Raw genomic sequence first — 13,974 nt, 5'->3', positions numbered from 1 at the left:
GTCTCATAAAATGAGTTTGAAAATTTTCCTTTCATTTCTATTTTTTGGAAGAGTTTCATGAGAATACATATTAATTCTTCTTCAAATGTTTGGTAGAATTGCCTTGGGAAGCCATCTGGCCCTGAGCTCTTGTTTGTTAGGAGATTTTTGATGACTGCTTCAATTCCTTACTGGTTATGGGTCTGATCTGGTTTTCTGTTTCTTCCTGGTTCAGTTTTGGTAGTTTATATGTCTCTAGGAATGCATCTATTTCTTCCAGGTTGTCAAATTTGCTGGTGTATAGTTGCTCATAACATGTTCTTATAATTGTTTGTGTTTCTTTGGTGTTGGTTGTGATCTCTCCTCTTTCATTCATGATTTTATTCATTTGGGTCCTTTCTCTTTTCTTTCTTAAAAGTCTGGCCAGGGGGTTATCAATCTTATTAATTCTTTCAAAGAATCAGCTCCTAGTTTTATTGATCTGTTCTGCTGTTCTTTTGGCTTCTATTTCATTGATTTCTGCTCTGATCTTTATGATTTCTCTTCTCCTGCTGGGTTTGGGGTTTCTTTGCTGTTCTTTCTCCAGCTCCTTAGGTGTAGGGTTATGTTGTGTACTTGAGACCTTTCTTGTTTCTTGAGAAAGGTTTGTATTGTTATATACTTTCCTCTCAGAACCCCCTTTTCTTCATCCCAAAGATTTTGAAAAGTTGTGTTTTCACTTTCATTTGTTTTCATATTTTTTAAAAATTCTTCTTTAATTTCCTGGTGGACTCATTCATTCTTCAGTAGAATGCTCTTTAGCCTCCATGTATATGCGTTCTTTCCAACTTCCCTCTTGTGATTGAGTTTTAGTTTCAAAGCATTATGGTCTGAAAATATGCAGGGAATGATCCCAGTCTTTTGGTACTGGTTGAAACCTGATTTGTGACCCAGGATGTGATCTATTATGGAGAATGTTCCATGTGTACTCGAGAAGAATGTGTATTCTGTTGCTTTGGGATGGAATCTTCTGAATATATCTGTGATGTCCATCTGGTCCAGTGTATCCTTTAAAGCCTTTATTTCCTTTTTGATCTTTTCTCAGATGATCTGTCCATTTCAGTGCGGGGGTGTTAAAGTCCCCTACTATTATTATATTATTATTGATGTGTTTCTTTGATTTTGTTATTAATTGGTTTATATAATTGGCTGCTCCCATGTTACAGGTATAGATATTTAATATTGTTAGATCTTCTTGTTGGACAGACCCTTTAAGTATGATATAGTGTCCTTCCTCATCTCTTATTATAGTCTTTGGCTTAAAATCTAATTTATCTGATATAACGATTGCTATCCCAGCTTTCTTTTGATGTCCATTAGCATAGAAAATTGTTTTCTACCCCCTTACTTTAAATCTGCAGGTGGTGTCTTTTGGTCTAAAGTGAGTTTCTTGTAGACAGGAGGTCGATGTATCTTGTGTGTGTGTGTGTGTGTGTCTTGTTTTTTTATCCATTTTGATACCCTGTGTCCTTTGATTGGGGCATTTAGCACATTTACATTCAAAGTAACTATTGAAAGATATGAATTTAGTGCCACTGTATTGCCTGTAAGGTGACTGTTACTGTATATTGTCTCTGTTCCTTTCTGCTCTTTACTTTTAGGCTCTCTCTTTGCTTAAAGGACCCCTTTCAGTATTTCCTGTAGGCCTGGTTGGGTGTCTGCAAATTACTTTTAGTTTTTGTTTTTCCTGGAAGATTTGTATCTCTCCTTCTATTTTTAATGAAAGTCTAGCTGGATATAGTATTCTTGGCTGCATATTTTTCTCGTTAGTGCTCTGAATATATCATGCCAGTCCTTTCTGGCCTGCCATGTCTCTGTGGATAGGTCTCTTGCCAATCTAGTATTTGTACCATTGTAGGTTACAGACCTCTTGTCCCAAGCTGCTTCCAGGACTTTCTCTTTGTTACTGAGACTTGTAAGTTTTACTGTTAGATGACAGGGTGTAGACCTATTTTTATTGATTTTGAAGGGGTTTATCTGTGCCTCCTGGATTTTGATGCTTGTTCCCTTTACCAAATTAGAGAAATACTCTACTATAATTTGCCCCTCTCTATCTTTCTTCTCTTTCTGGGATCCCAATTATTTTAATATTGTTTCGTCTTATGGTATCACTTCTCTCTCTAATTCTCCCTTCGTGATCCAGTAGTTATTTATCTCTCTTTTTTTCAGTTTCTTTATTCTCCACCATTAGGTCTTCTATATCACTTATTCTCTCTTCTGTCTCATTTATTCTAGCAGTAAGAGTCTCCATTTTTTACTGCACCTCATTAATAGCTTTTTTTTAAATTTCAACTTGGTTAGATTTTAGTTCTTTTATCTCTCCAGAAAGGGATTTTATTTCTCCAGAAAGGGATTCTCTAGTATTTTCCATGCTTTTATCAAGCCCAGCTAGCACCTTGATAATCATCATTCTGAACTCTAGTTCTGAATTATTACTAATGTCTGTGTTGATTAGATCCCTCGCCATCAGTATTGCCTCTTGTTCTTTTTTTTGTGGTGCGTTTATCTGCCTTGTCGTTTTAGCCACATAAGAATAGATGCATGAGAGAACAAAATACTTAAAGGGTAGCAATGACCCCAGAAAAATATACACTAACCAAATCAGAAGAGACCTGAAACCAGGGGAAGAAGAAAGAAGAGGGAAAAGGAAAAATATATATTTATATATATTTGGGGGAAATAGTTTCGTCTAACAGACCAAAATACACCCAATCAAGTGTGTGGCTCTGCTCTATTCTATTAAAGAAGAACCACACACTTGATTTTGGTGTATTTTAGTCTGTTAGTAGAAACTACCTCCCAAAATTTTAATGAAGATAAATGTTTATACAAATAAGGGTAAACATGATGAAGGGATAGAATACGACTATAAAGAAGAAAATTTTAAAAAATTCTAAAAAACGAATTGGTAAGAAGTTGGTTGTAAAAAAGAAAAAGAGGAAAGAATGTGATCAGGCTGGAGAGTAGAACAAAGCCGTGTGCTAGATTTAGGGTATATTGTTATCTATTAGAGGAAATTGGGTGCCAAAATTTTAAAGAATAAAAACCTATATGTATATAAAAATAAGGTTAAATACAATGAAGGGATAAACGTGACTATAACAATGAAAATTTTAAAAGATATTTTTTAAAAAGGTTTGATAAGATTAAATAGTTTAAAGAATGTTAAAATAGGAACGAGGAAAAATTTTAAAAATAGGATAAGAAAAAAATACAATTAAAAAATTATCTGTGAAAGACTAAAGGATCATGGGGGGAAAGCCATGAATTCTATGTGTTGTTTTCCCCTAGCTCTGGAGTTCTGCAGTTCTTGTTGATGGTGAACTTGGTCTTGGTTGGATCTTGCTTGGTTCTTGCTAATCTTCTGGGGGAGGGGCCTGTTGCTGTGATTCTCAAATGTCTTTGCCTAAGGCATAATTGCACCACCCTTGCCAGGGGCCAGGCTAAGTAATCTGCTTGGGTTTGCTCTTGATAGCTTGTGTTCCCTGAACACTTTCCATATAGCTTTGGAGGATGGGAATGAAGATGGTGGCCTCCCAATCTCCCTTCAGAGGAGCTGAGAGTCACAGCCCCACTCCTCAGTGTGCCCTCAGAGAAAAGCTGTCAATCCTTCCCATCTCCCTGTTCTCTGGCCATGCTCTGAGCTCACCCAGCCTGTGACTGAGAGTTTCTATCTCTGGCGCACAGTCCTGTTTGGAGTTTCCAAACCCAGCAGATTCCTGCAGCAAACTCCCATGCTGCTCCTCCTGGAGGAGGAATGTGAGTCTCCCCAGATCCGCTACTTATGGGGTTCCTGCTCGAAGAACAGTGGCCCAACTGTGCCTCGAATAATGGTTTAAGGTAAACCTGAGCCGAAAGCACCGCCTTTGTCTTTGTCTTTGAGGCTGGCTTCCCCACTCTGATACCTGGGAGCTCTGCCTCTCTCAGACACCCCTGGTCTTTTTGTGACCCTGTGGGTCCTGAGACCATACTGTCCCCACAAGGGCTCCCCTCCCCCACCCTTAACCTCTGGAGCAATGTCCCTCAGTGGAGCAGACTTCTGAAACTTCTGATTTTGTATTGGGCTATTCCATTGCTTGCCTGGAGCTGGCTCCTCCCCCCACATTCTCTCTTCCCATATATCACCTCAGATTCATTTCTCCGCACATCCTACCTTCTGGAAAGTGGTCGATTTTCTGCTCCTGGAATTGCTGTTCTTCTCTCTCCTATTGAGTTTGTAGGTGCTCAGAATGGTTTGATAATTATATAGCTAAACTCCTGGGACCTGATAATATTTAGGTCTCCTATTCCCCCACCATCTCGCTCCCCCTCCTCCACTTGTTTCTAAGCTAAAACTTCTGAATGGATTCTTTCAGTTTTTTTCTATTTAAATTATTTTATTATTAAACTTATATTGGATAATATTTTAAAAAATAAAGAACAGTTCCTGGACTGATTTTGGGATTATCCAAAGTTAAGTGGAATATGATATTCCTTAGCAATAACTCTTCATATTTGTATGACATTTTACCTTTACAAAGCCTTTTTATATCTATTGTTTCATTTAATCCTCTCAGTACTTCTGTGAGGGGCAATCCTGTGGGGACCCCCTCTCATATTTAAGAACTTTTTCTGTATCTTCACTTAATAAACTTCTATTGCTTTTTTATTATTATTTTTATTTTATTTTATTTTTTCAGTGTTCCAAGAAGACAATGTATTTTTTTTAATTAACATATAATGTATTATTAGCCTCAGGGGTACAGGTCTGTGAATCCCCAGGTTTACATACTTCACAGCACTCACCATAGCACGTACCCTCCCCAGTGTTCATAAGCCCACCACCCTCTCCCAAACCCCCTCCCCACAACAACCCTCAGTTTGTTTTGTGAGATTAAGAGTCTCTTATGGTTTGCCTCCCTCCCGACCCCATCTTGTTTCATTTATTCTTTTCCTACCCTCCAAACCCCCCACATTGCATCTCTATTCCTCATATTAGGAAGATCATATGATAGTTGTCTTTGTCCGATTGACTTATTTTGCTAAGCATAATACCCTCTTAAATTTCTATTGCTTTACTCACAAAAAAATAAATAAAAATACTTCTGTGAGGTCAGTGAAGGTATTATCATGTCTGTTGTCTAGATTTGTATACCAAAGCACATCTATATTAGAAGAGTATTGAGATAGGAATGGCTGGGTGGTTCAGTCAGTTAAGCGTCCAACTCTTGATCTCAGCTCAGGTCATGGTTTCAAGGTTAAAAAAAAAGGGGGGGGAGGATTTAAATCAGAGATGTAATTTGAATGTGCTTATGCTTTTCATTTGTTTATGTATTTAACCACATTTATTGGCAACTGATTATATGTTGGTTATAATGTGATCCTGGCCTTAAGAAGTTCATTGTCTATTAGGGCATGAAGCCTGCAAGTGGAGAGCAGTAAAAGGATATGGACAGGTGAGAGTTGTCAACAAGGAGTGGAAGATCAGCCTTGTTGGGACATATGGAAAGGGCATTATGATGTGCCACTTAAGCAGAGTATTGAGTCTCGTCAGGACTTCCCCGATGAAAGAGGAAGGAAAAGTCCTTCCTAAAATATCCCCAAACAAGAAGACTTAGAAATTGATACTTAATTTCTACTCTCATTTGTGCAAAGTTAAGTCTTCACTATAAGTCCCCTACTTCCTGCTTTCCCTACCCCACCTAAAAAAAGAAAGAAAAAAATCACAAAGAAGAAAGTCACAGTCGTTCAGGCTCCTACCAACTGGGCCTAGTTTTCTGAATAAAAAGAGGAAACAGGGCTTGTTTCCTGCAGCTATTTCTTGTGCCACCTTCCTTCAGACCCTGGCTTTGCTCAAGCTGGGTGGACCCTATCCAGGGAGGCAGGGCGAACGGTGTTTGTATTCATCAGTATGCATTTCTTTGAAACTGGCCACCAGTGAACAATCAGATTGTCCTGGAATATTCTTAAGCTTCCTACATGTTTGATTAGTTTTTCCCAGTAGGAAATGAAACAAAAGAAGCAGCTATTAAGAGAGCTTGCTCTCTGCATGGTCTCAGACTGGCTCCTGGTGTCATGGTGATCTTCAGAGCAGACAGGAAGGTCGGAATCATTCCAGGTGTTGAATGGAAAGACTGGAGCTGGATGTGCTTAGTCTTTGTGGTGGATGGGAGCAGAGGAGGGCAGGATAATCTGAGATCTCTTTTTGATGTTCCAGAGGCTGTTTGACACTCTTGCTTCAATGTTCCTCTCTATAAAAGAAGATTATTCATGTATAAGATTCTTCCATGTATCCATTCTCTTACTAACCCATAGAGCATGGCCCTCTGCTAGATGTCAAGGATACAAGAGTAAAATATGAGGAAGATACAGCTCCCAAAGGAGTCCTTGCAGAAAATGGGGGTGAGCAGACATCAAAGTTGTGGGTGGGTGAAAGGCAACATAGGCTCAGATGATGGGGCCAGGTCATCCTAAGAGAGGCAGCAGGGAACTGTGTGCGGATGTGAAAAGGAAAAGTCTGGTCGATGGTGTAGTGAAAGAGCAAATGCTGGTGGAGAAGAGAAACGTCCAAAGAAGGTCTTTCACATTTTGCTATAGTAAGTGATAGAAGACCTCTCTTCCAAGACCCCTATAAAATATTAGGGAAAATTTATGTGGCTTATTAATATTTGGTGAAATGGATCATCTTCGGGAAGAAAGAAGTGCTTATATCTGCTTTATAAGAAGCTGGACACAGGAAAAAAGTAAGCCAATATTTAAATACATAAATGCATACATCTATTTACATATGTGTATATAGATACATGTATATCTATGTAACATATATATCATGTATACATGTATATGCACACTGTATATGCACACATACATATATATGTATATACACACATACACACATGCACATGTATATGCACACATACATATATATGTATATACATATATACACACATACATACACTATACGTGTATGTATGTATATATGGTATATATGCAACTCCCCTAAAAAAGCTTCTTGGAGAACAAACAAGAATATTAATTGGATAATTTGTTCTTAGTGAGCTAGCATGAGCTAACACTTAAATATTTACTATGCACCAGGTCCCTTTCTAGGCACCTTAAATGCAATAGGTCTTCTTCAGTTCTTATAGTAACTTTACTGGGTAAGTGCTACCATTATCACTCTTTTGCAGACAAGGAATCTGAGAAACAGAAATTCAGTTACTTGCCCAAGGACAAATAGCAAGTAAGAAATCAAGAGTGAGCTTTGGATCCAGGCAGCCTGGATCTAGGACCACAATTCTTCTCTGCCCTATTACATAAGATATTATTCACTTTTAATATTTTGTAAGGAATCAAATCCTTTAGGGAGCCTAGAGTATGGTTGGAGGATCAAGGCAGATGCGTGTAAGGAACAGAAGCTTCCTCTCTTCATGGTGGATTTAAGTGCATTGCTCCCTGAATTTGATTATAGATCCTTGGACAAGATTTGTTAAGTTGGTTCTTTTATTCAATAGCTATTTATTGAGTAGCCACTGTGTGCCAGAAACCATTTGAGGTGGTAGCAGAAGAACAGTAAACCAAATAAGCAAAATCCCCATTAAGTATGGAATTTGCATAAGGACAACAGAAGAACACTTGGATGGCTTGTACAGTCATGTACAATCATGATAACTGCTGTAGAGACAAGGGCTGTCATGACAGTACAGAGGAGGGAGGGGAGCTGCTATAAAATACAGGTGGTCCAGGAAAGCCTTGTTGACAAGGTGACTTTTGAGCAGAGACCTGAAGGAAATGCAGGAGCGAGCCTCCATTATCTAGGAGAAGAGCACTGTTGGCAGAGGGAATGCCAAGTGTGAAAGCCTTGAAATTCAGTTGTACTTGACCTGTGTGAGGAAGAGGTGGAGATCTATGCATCTGGAGTAGGCTGAAATAGGAATAGTATAGTAAAAGAGCAGGTGAGAAATTTAATGGAGACTTTGGTTTTCACTGTGCGACAAGTAACCACAGGAAGGCAGAGGCAAGAAACAATGATTTTTTTTTCTGCCCTATGTCTTAAAAAGATTACTCTCACTGCTAGATGAAAAATCAATGAGGGGCGCCTGGGTGGCTCAGTGGGTTGGGCCGCTGCCTTCGGCTCGGGTCATGATCTCAGGGTCCTGGGATCGAGTCCCGCATCGGGCTCTCTGCTCAGCAGGGAACCTGCTTCCCTCTCTCTCTCTGCCTGCCTCTCTGCCTACTTGTGATCTCTGTCTCTCAAATAAATAAATAAAATCTTTAGGGAAAAAAAATCAATGTTAAGGGGGCAAGAGTGGACACAATTATTTTTGCAAAAATCCAGGCAAGAGCTGATGGTGATAGTGTTGGAGGGTGATGAAAAGTGGTTGGGCTGTATTTTGAAGGCTGAGTGTAGAGTTAACCACATTTGGAAGTTTTCACCCCATAGATGATATATACAGATGTTAAAACTGGCTGAGATCACTTCCAGAGGCAGTCTTGGTAGAGAAAGAAACGTGTTCATGGGTGGAAGGCTGGGCAGCTCTGATCTTGAGGGATTGAAGAGACAGGAGGGATCAACAAATGAGGCTAAGAAGGAGTAGCAGGGGAGAAAAGGAACACCAAGGGAGAGGAGTGTCCTGGGAGTCAGGTAAAGAATGTGCTTCATGGAGGAGGGTGACCACCTGTGCTGTGTGATGCTGCAGTCAGTAAGGACTGAGAAGTGAGTGTTGTGTTAGCAACGTTGTGGTCACTGATGACCTTGACAGAAGTTGCTTTCGTTCTGGTGGAGGGGGCAAAAGCCTGACTGGAGTGGATTTAGGAGAAAATTGAGTTACCTCTGGATATGTTTGTACGTGAGGCTTTCATCTGAGTGGGAATGGAATCTGTTTTCACACTCCTCAGAGGCCTGAGTCTTGTCCTTGCAAAACCAAGGCTCAAAGGCCCAGGGCTTTAGTAACAGCAAATAAGAAAGTAAAACCTTTGAACTTGGGAATAGTATTAAGGTTGTCATCTAGGGCTTGAAATGTTGGGAGTCACAGATCTTGCTCCAGGAAATAAAATGGACCTGTTGTTGGATTTATTCTGGTTCTCTGCCCAAGACTACAGCTCAAGAATCTCTTGTACTATATTTACCTCAGGACTTTGTCCCCATGTCTTCCCTTGACAACAAAATGTCATGTCCTCCAGAGTCTGTACTTTCAGGGAGAAAATAATTGTTACCTCAGTTTGATGAAAATTTCTTCTTCATAGTTCATGTGTCGGTATAGCGTCTTCTAAATTCCTTGTATTGGGGGGTTTGCATATTGAGCCTGGACATGGAGAAGTAAATTCTAGTTCCTACTCTGTTACTAGTTTGTTGTGCAAAAATAATTATATCACTTTATGTCACATTATATCACAAAAATAATTACATCCTGTGTGCCTCAGCATTTCCATTAAGTTTGGCAGGATACCTTTGAATTCCCTTAAATCTTATATTCTCTGGTTCATTCTAAAATTCATCATGTTTTCCAAGTTTCCAATTTATTTCAGCTTTACCTTCTTTATATTAATCACAGTTCCTTTTTGCAAGAGGAATAGGGATATTTTCCAACCATTCAGTCATCTTTATGAATCTTCTAATTGTTTGGATACCTATAAATTGTGGAGAATAGCATTCAATCTTGATGTCCCCAAAACTGAAGACTGGCAACAGACTAGGAGTTGAGACCTGGGTCCTGGCCCCTGTGGTTGTTTCTTTGATTCTTAACGCTATGTCAGTGAAGTCCTGGCTATCTTTGGCTTGCTCTGTGACCTTTGCCAAGGTGATTAATCTCTCTGTGCCTTGGCTTTTCAACTGAAAGGGAAATATCACTATCACATGTCTTGAGAGAACCTATGTGATAGGTTGGGGCTTACCTGACAGTAACTGCTATTACTTACCTATCTACTTACCTGCTAGATTCCTGCCAATTATAGCTATCTGGTAAAATCCACTCAATTCAGTCTGTTATGCAAAGATAGTCAGAGAGGCTTTCTTAACTAAGGACTTTAGAACTTGAGACATTAAATGAAAATCAAACACAGTATTAAGAATGAAAGTGCTCCTTGAACATTATTTATGCATTGCTGAAAATAAACTCCTGTACCTGGTTACCTATGAGAGCAATGGTGCCATCATTTTAAGGCCTCCTATTATCAATGTGAATAATTCCAAATTAGCAGCCAATAGGAGAAATGTATTCCGTGAATGCACAGGAACTGACTTCATGAAGGCAAAAGTAGTTCTCTATGTCATTGTCACCATGTTCAGTGAATATTATGAGAAACAATTTATAATTGAAGCAGCTGAGGTGGTTTTTCCTAATGGAAAATCATATACCCTTCCAGAACTGGCTTAATAAAAGGAGATGGTGATATCTGATCTAAGCAGCAAAAAGTTGAAATCAGAGGAACGCCAGGAAATTTTGCCAAGCTTCTGATCAAGTTGCGTTTAAAGTTGGAAGTCATGGGTCCTGGGAATCAGATTGAGATTAAAATCTCATTGACCAGAACTGACATTTTGCATGCATGGGATATCACAAGAAATGTAACTATTGCTTATGGATGTAATAACATTCAGGTGGCTCTCCCAGAAACATACGCTGTGGTTAACCATTTTCCATGTAATAAGTTCAGAGGACTTCTAAGACATGACATGGTAGCTGACTTCTAAGACATTCCGTGGATGCACAGAAGCACTTGTCTTTCCTCTGTGCCTCCAAAAGATATTGCTGATAAACTTGGTTTGGACATCTCTGCAGCAAAGGTAGTTCATAGAAGGAATCTTAAAGCCACTGAATTTCAGGTAGTACTCATTACCCTTCTGCTTGGCCCCCTAAAGACCATAGCCACAAATAGTAAGATGCCCCTTCTTCTGAAACAGAAATCGCTGACGGTAGAAGATTCCAGCAGAGACCTAGATGAAAGAAGCTACAGGCATCTCAGTGCTATTTAATACAGTAAGAATCCTTAGTTGGAGATAATCTGTGGGCTTCTGGATGGAATTATATAGCCGCTTAAGGTGCTTCCTGGTAAAAAGAAGGGGGGAATATGGGATCAAATCATCTGAAGGCCCTTATCCTGAGTGATGTGTCGAGATCTTTGTCAGGGGTCAAAGTTTGGGGTAGGTGCTTCATCCTGATGCCCTCACCAAATTTGAGCTGACCATGTCCTGCTCCTCCCTGGAAATCAGTATTGGCCCTGTTGGTGAAGATGGGTCTCTGCTGTTGGTTCTCTTCATGAGAGAACCTTCTCTGCCCTTGCTGTCCTTTTGCTGTCCCCACAGGGAGTATCCGTTTGTGCTTTATTGTTTGATAAAGTAGAAAGCAGTAGGAGGAGCGCCAAGGTGGCTCAGTTGGTTGAGAGTCCGACTCTTCATTTTGGCTCAGGCCCTAATCTCATGGGTCATGAGCCTTGAATGGGGCTCTCCCCTGAGCGGGAAATCTGCTTGGAGATTCTCTCCCTCTTCCCCTCTCCCCATTTATGCTGTGTGTTCTCTCTCTCTCTCTCTTTCAAATAAATAGACAACTATTTTAAAAGATAAATAAAAAATAAAGTAGAAAGCAATGGGTGGGGGGAGTGGGAAAGAGTGAAAGCCCTCATAAAATTGTCTACAAGTCTGCATACTGTACAGTGGATTTTGAAATCAGCTGCCAGTTTCCCCACACTTTGGCTGTGTGATCAGGAGAAGCATTTCTATTTCAGTGGATCTATGTCTCTCCTCCAGATTCTGCCAGCTGTCTCCCTCTGTCTCGTCCCATTCCTTGTCACTGTGTGCTCTGACACCAGTTGCTTCCCTTGGGCTCTTCCCATGGGCAAGAGTCAGTGGAGCCCAGCATTTGCAGAGGCAAACATTTAAAACCTACTTTAAGAACTGGAATTACCATTGCATGGTAAAGAGGCCCAACTCCCTGCAGTGAGGTGTCTGCAAACTTCCTGCCTGTATTCAATGTGTTTCTTCCGACACCCTCCATTCTGTATTCTCTGTCACACGCTTCTATAGGGAAGAGGCATTTTGAATTCCTTTGGGGAAAATAATTCAATCGTTCAGTGCTATTTGGGGTTCCCCACATTGAAACAAAACATAGATTATGTGATACAGCCTGGAAAGCATCAGACACTCTTTCTTTTTTTCCTTTGACAATGTGGGAGAGGGCAGTAGAGTGGGGAATAGTCCCCACTTACACTATTTCTGTCGTCCCCTCTGCCACAGTAGAAGTCCTTCGAGGAAGGGTTGATTAGCACTTCTGCATATCCAGTGCCTAGCTCACAGTGTGGCCCACACGGGGGGCCTAGTCAGTAGCCATCCCATAGTCAATGAGATGAGTCGCTGCATTGAACCCACCATCCTGGCCGTGGGGTGTCGTAGCAGGTGTCACAGTGGAGTGGAGTCAAAGATAAAGGACTTCTCTTCAGGTGGTCCAGGAACAGAGATGGGGTGGGGTGGGGGGTGGTGTCATGAACTCAGCCATGGGGAATCCCAAGAAGTCCATAGTTTTCTAAAGATTTGCATGCTGAGTAGGAAATTCCCACTCTGAAATCAGGGCTTCCCAGATCCTGGCCCACAGATTGGTGCTGGCCACCAGTGAAACGAAAATGGACAATGTAGTGATTTTTTTTTTTTAAACAAAGCTTAATTTATGTTTTTAATCTGAGCTTATGGCCTTCCTGAAATGTTTTTACATGTCCTGCTATACTAAAATAACCCTTTTGAAATTATGGGGATGGTAAAGAGCAAATGTTTTTCTTAATGTGAAAATGTTAAAGATTCTTACACTGCAGTTTAATTTTGTTTTGTTTTGGTTTGACATTTTTCTGCCCCACACATTCTCTCTAAGGAGCCCTGTTAGACCTGTGGTTTCTAATGAGACAGGGACCATTTTGAAATTCCAAACGAAAGTTTGAGACTCTTTCTCCACAGAAACCTGTATGTGGTGCACACACACACACACACAAATGTTTGCCGGTAATTTTGGAAGGTTCACAGGCCTCTTTAAGACCAGCTGTGTGCTTCTGAAGGATCCAGAAAATGCAGGTTAGGAATTCCTGGACCAGAGGGAGTGACAGTCCACTGCTGAGAGAAAATGACCTTTCCCCATTCATCTGCTTTGTAATGAAATATTCAATGTAAATAAAAAGTTTTCCATCACTACCTTTAAAAGTCCAGCATGCTAAGCATTGAGATCAGGGATTTAACAGATATTTTACAAAAGCAAATGGCACTCTGGCTAAGGCAGCTGATACCCAGCATTTGAACCAACACTCTGTGGTCTCGGTGGGTGTGGGAACCTCTCTTCCCTTTGGCGTTTTTTGTTGAGCATATGTTGCAACCCATCACCACCGACGGGGCTCTGTGCATCTCCCGAGCTGTCTGGGGGAGTCTTTTTGAAGGCATTTCAGCCATCTGTTAGGGTTTCCTGCTCTCAAGGGTGCTTTGATGCCATGAGGAGATGTGACATGACATTTGGAATCTGGGCCCATGCGTCACAATGCCAAGGGCAGGGACAGCCACGGGGTGACTGACTCTGGCCCATTGTGCAGGAATGAGCATGTCAATCAAATACATCTGGCTGGGTAGTCATATTGGCAGCTGGGCAGCTCAAACATAGAGGGGAGGGGAAATGAAGGGTCAGATAAGCCATCAGAAGAGAAGGCTTCTCATCTTCCTCTGAGAAAGCCTTGGGGTGGAAGTGGAGACCACAGGTAGAGCAATGAAGCTGGCAGTGATCATAGGATCTCGGAACCATAAAGATGATCAAATCCAGAATTTCCCAAACTTCAATCATTCAAGCCCATAGCCATGACTTTTTCCTCTCTGCCTGTCACCAATAATTTACTTTGTATTTTCTTTAAATCAGCTCTTTTTATTTAAATATGTGTATTTTTATTTAAATACATGTATTTTTTTGTTTTTAATAAATACATGTAATTTTTATATAAATACATCTATTTTTAAAGATA

The 13,974-nt window shown here is 40.4% G+C and overlaps 1 protein-coding gene and 1 pseudogene across 3 annotated transcripts in view; both read left to right on the top strand.

The window, feature by feature from the left end:
- Positions 1-13,974, top strand: part of DAB1 (DAB adaptor protein 1) — a 1,133,694-nt gene that overhangs the window by 444,260 nt on the left and 675,460 nt on the right. The window lies entirely within an intron of this gene.
- On the top strand, positions 10,068-11,336 carry LOC101671105 (annotated as a pseudogene).

The sequence above is a fragment of the Mustela putorius genome, unplaced genomic scaffold, assembly GCF_011764305.1.
Source record: "Mustela putorius furo isolate JIRA1106 unplaced genomic scaffold, ASM1176430v1.1 tig00003853_pilon_pilon_pilon, whole genome shotgun sequence".
Taxonomy (NCBI): domain Eukaryota; kingdom Metazoa; phylum Chordata; class Mammalia; order Carnivora; family Mustelidae; genus Mustela; species Mustela putorius.
The sequence above is the reverse complement of the archived record's forward strand: the minus strand, read 5'-3'. Positions and strand labels throughout refer to the sequence as shown.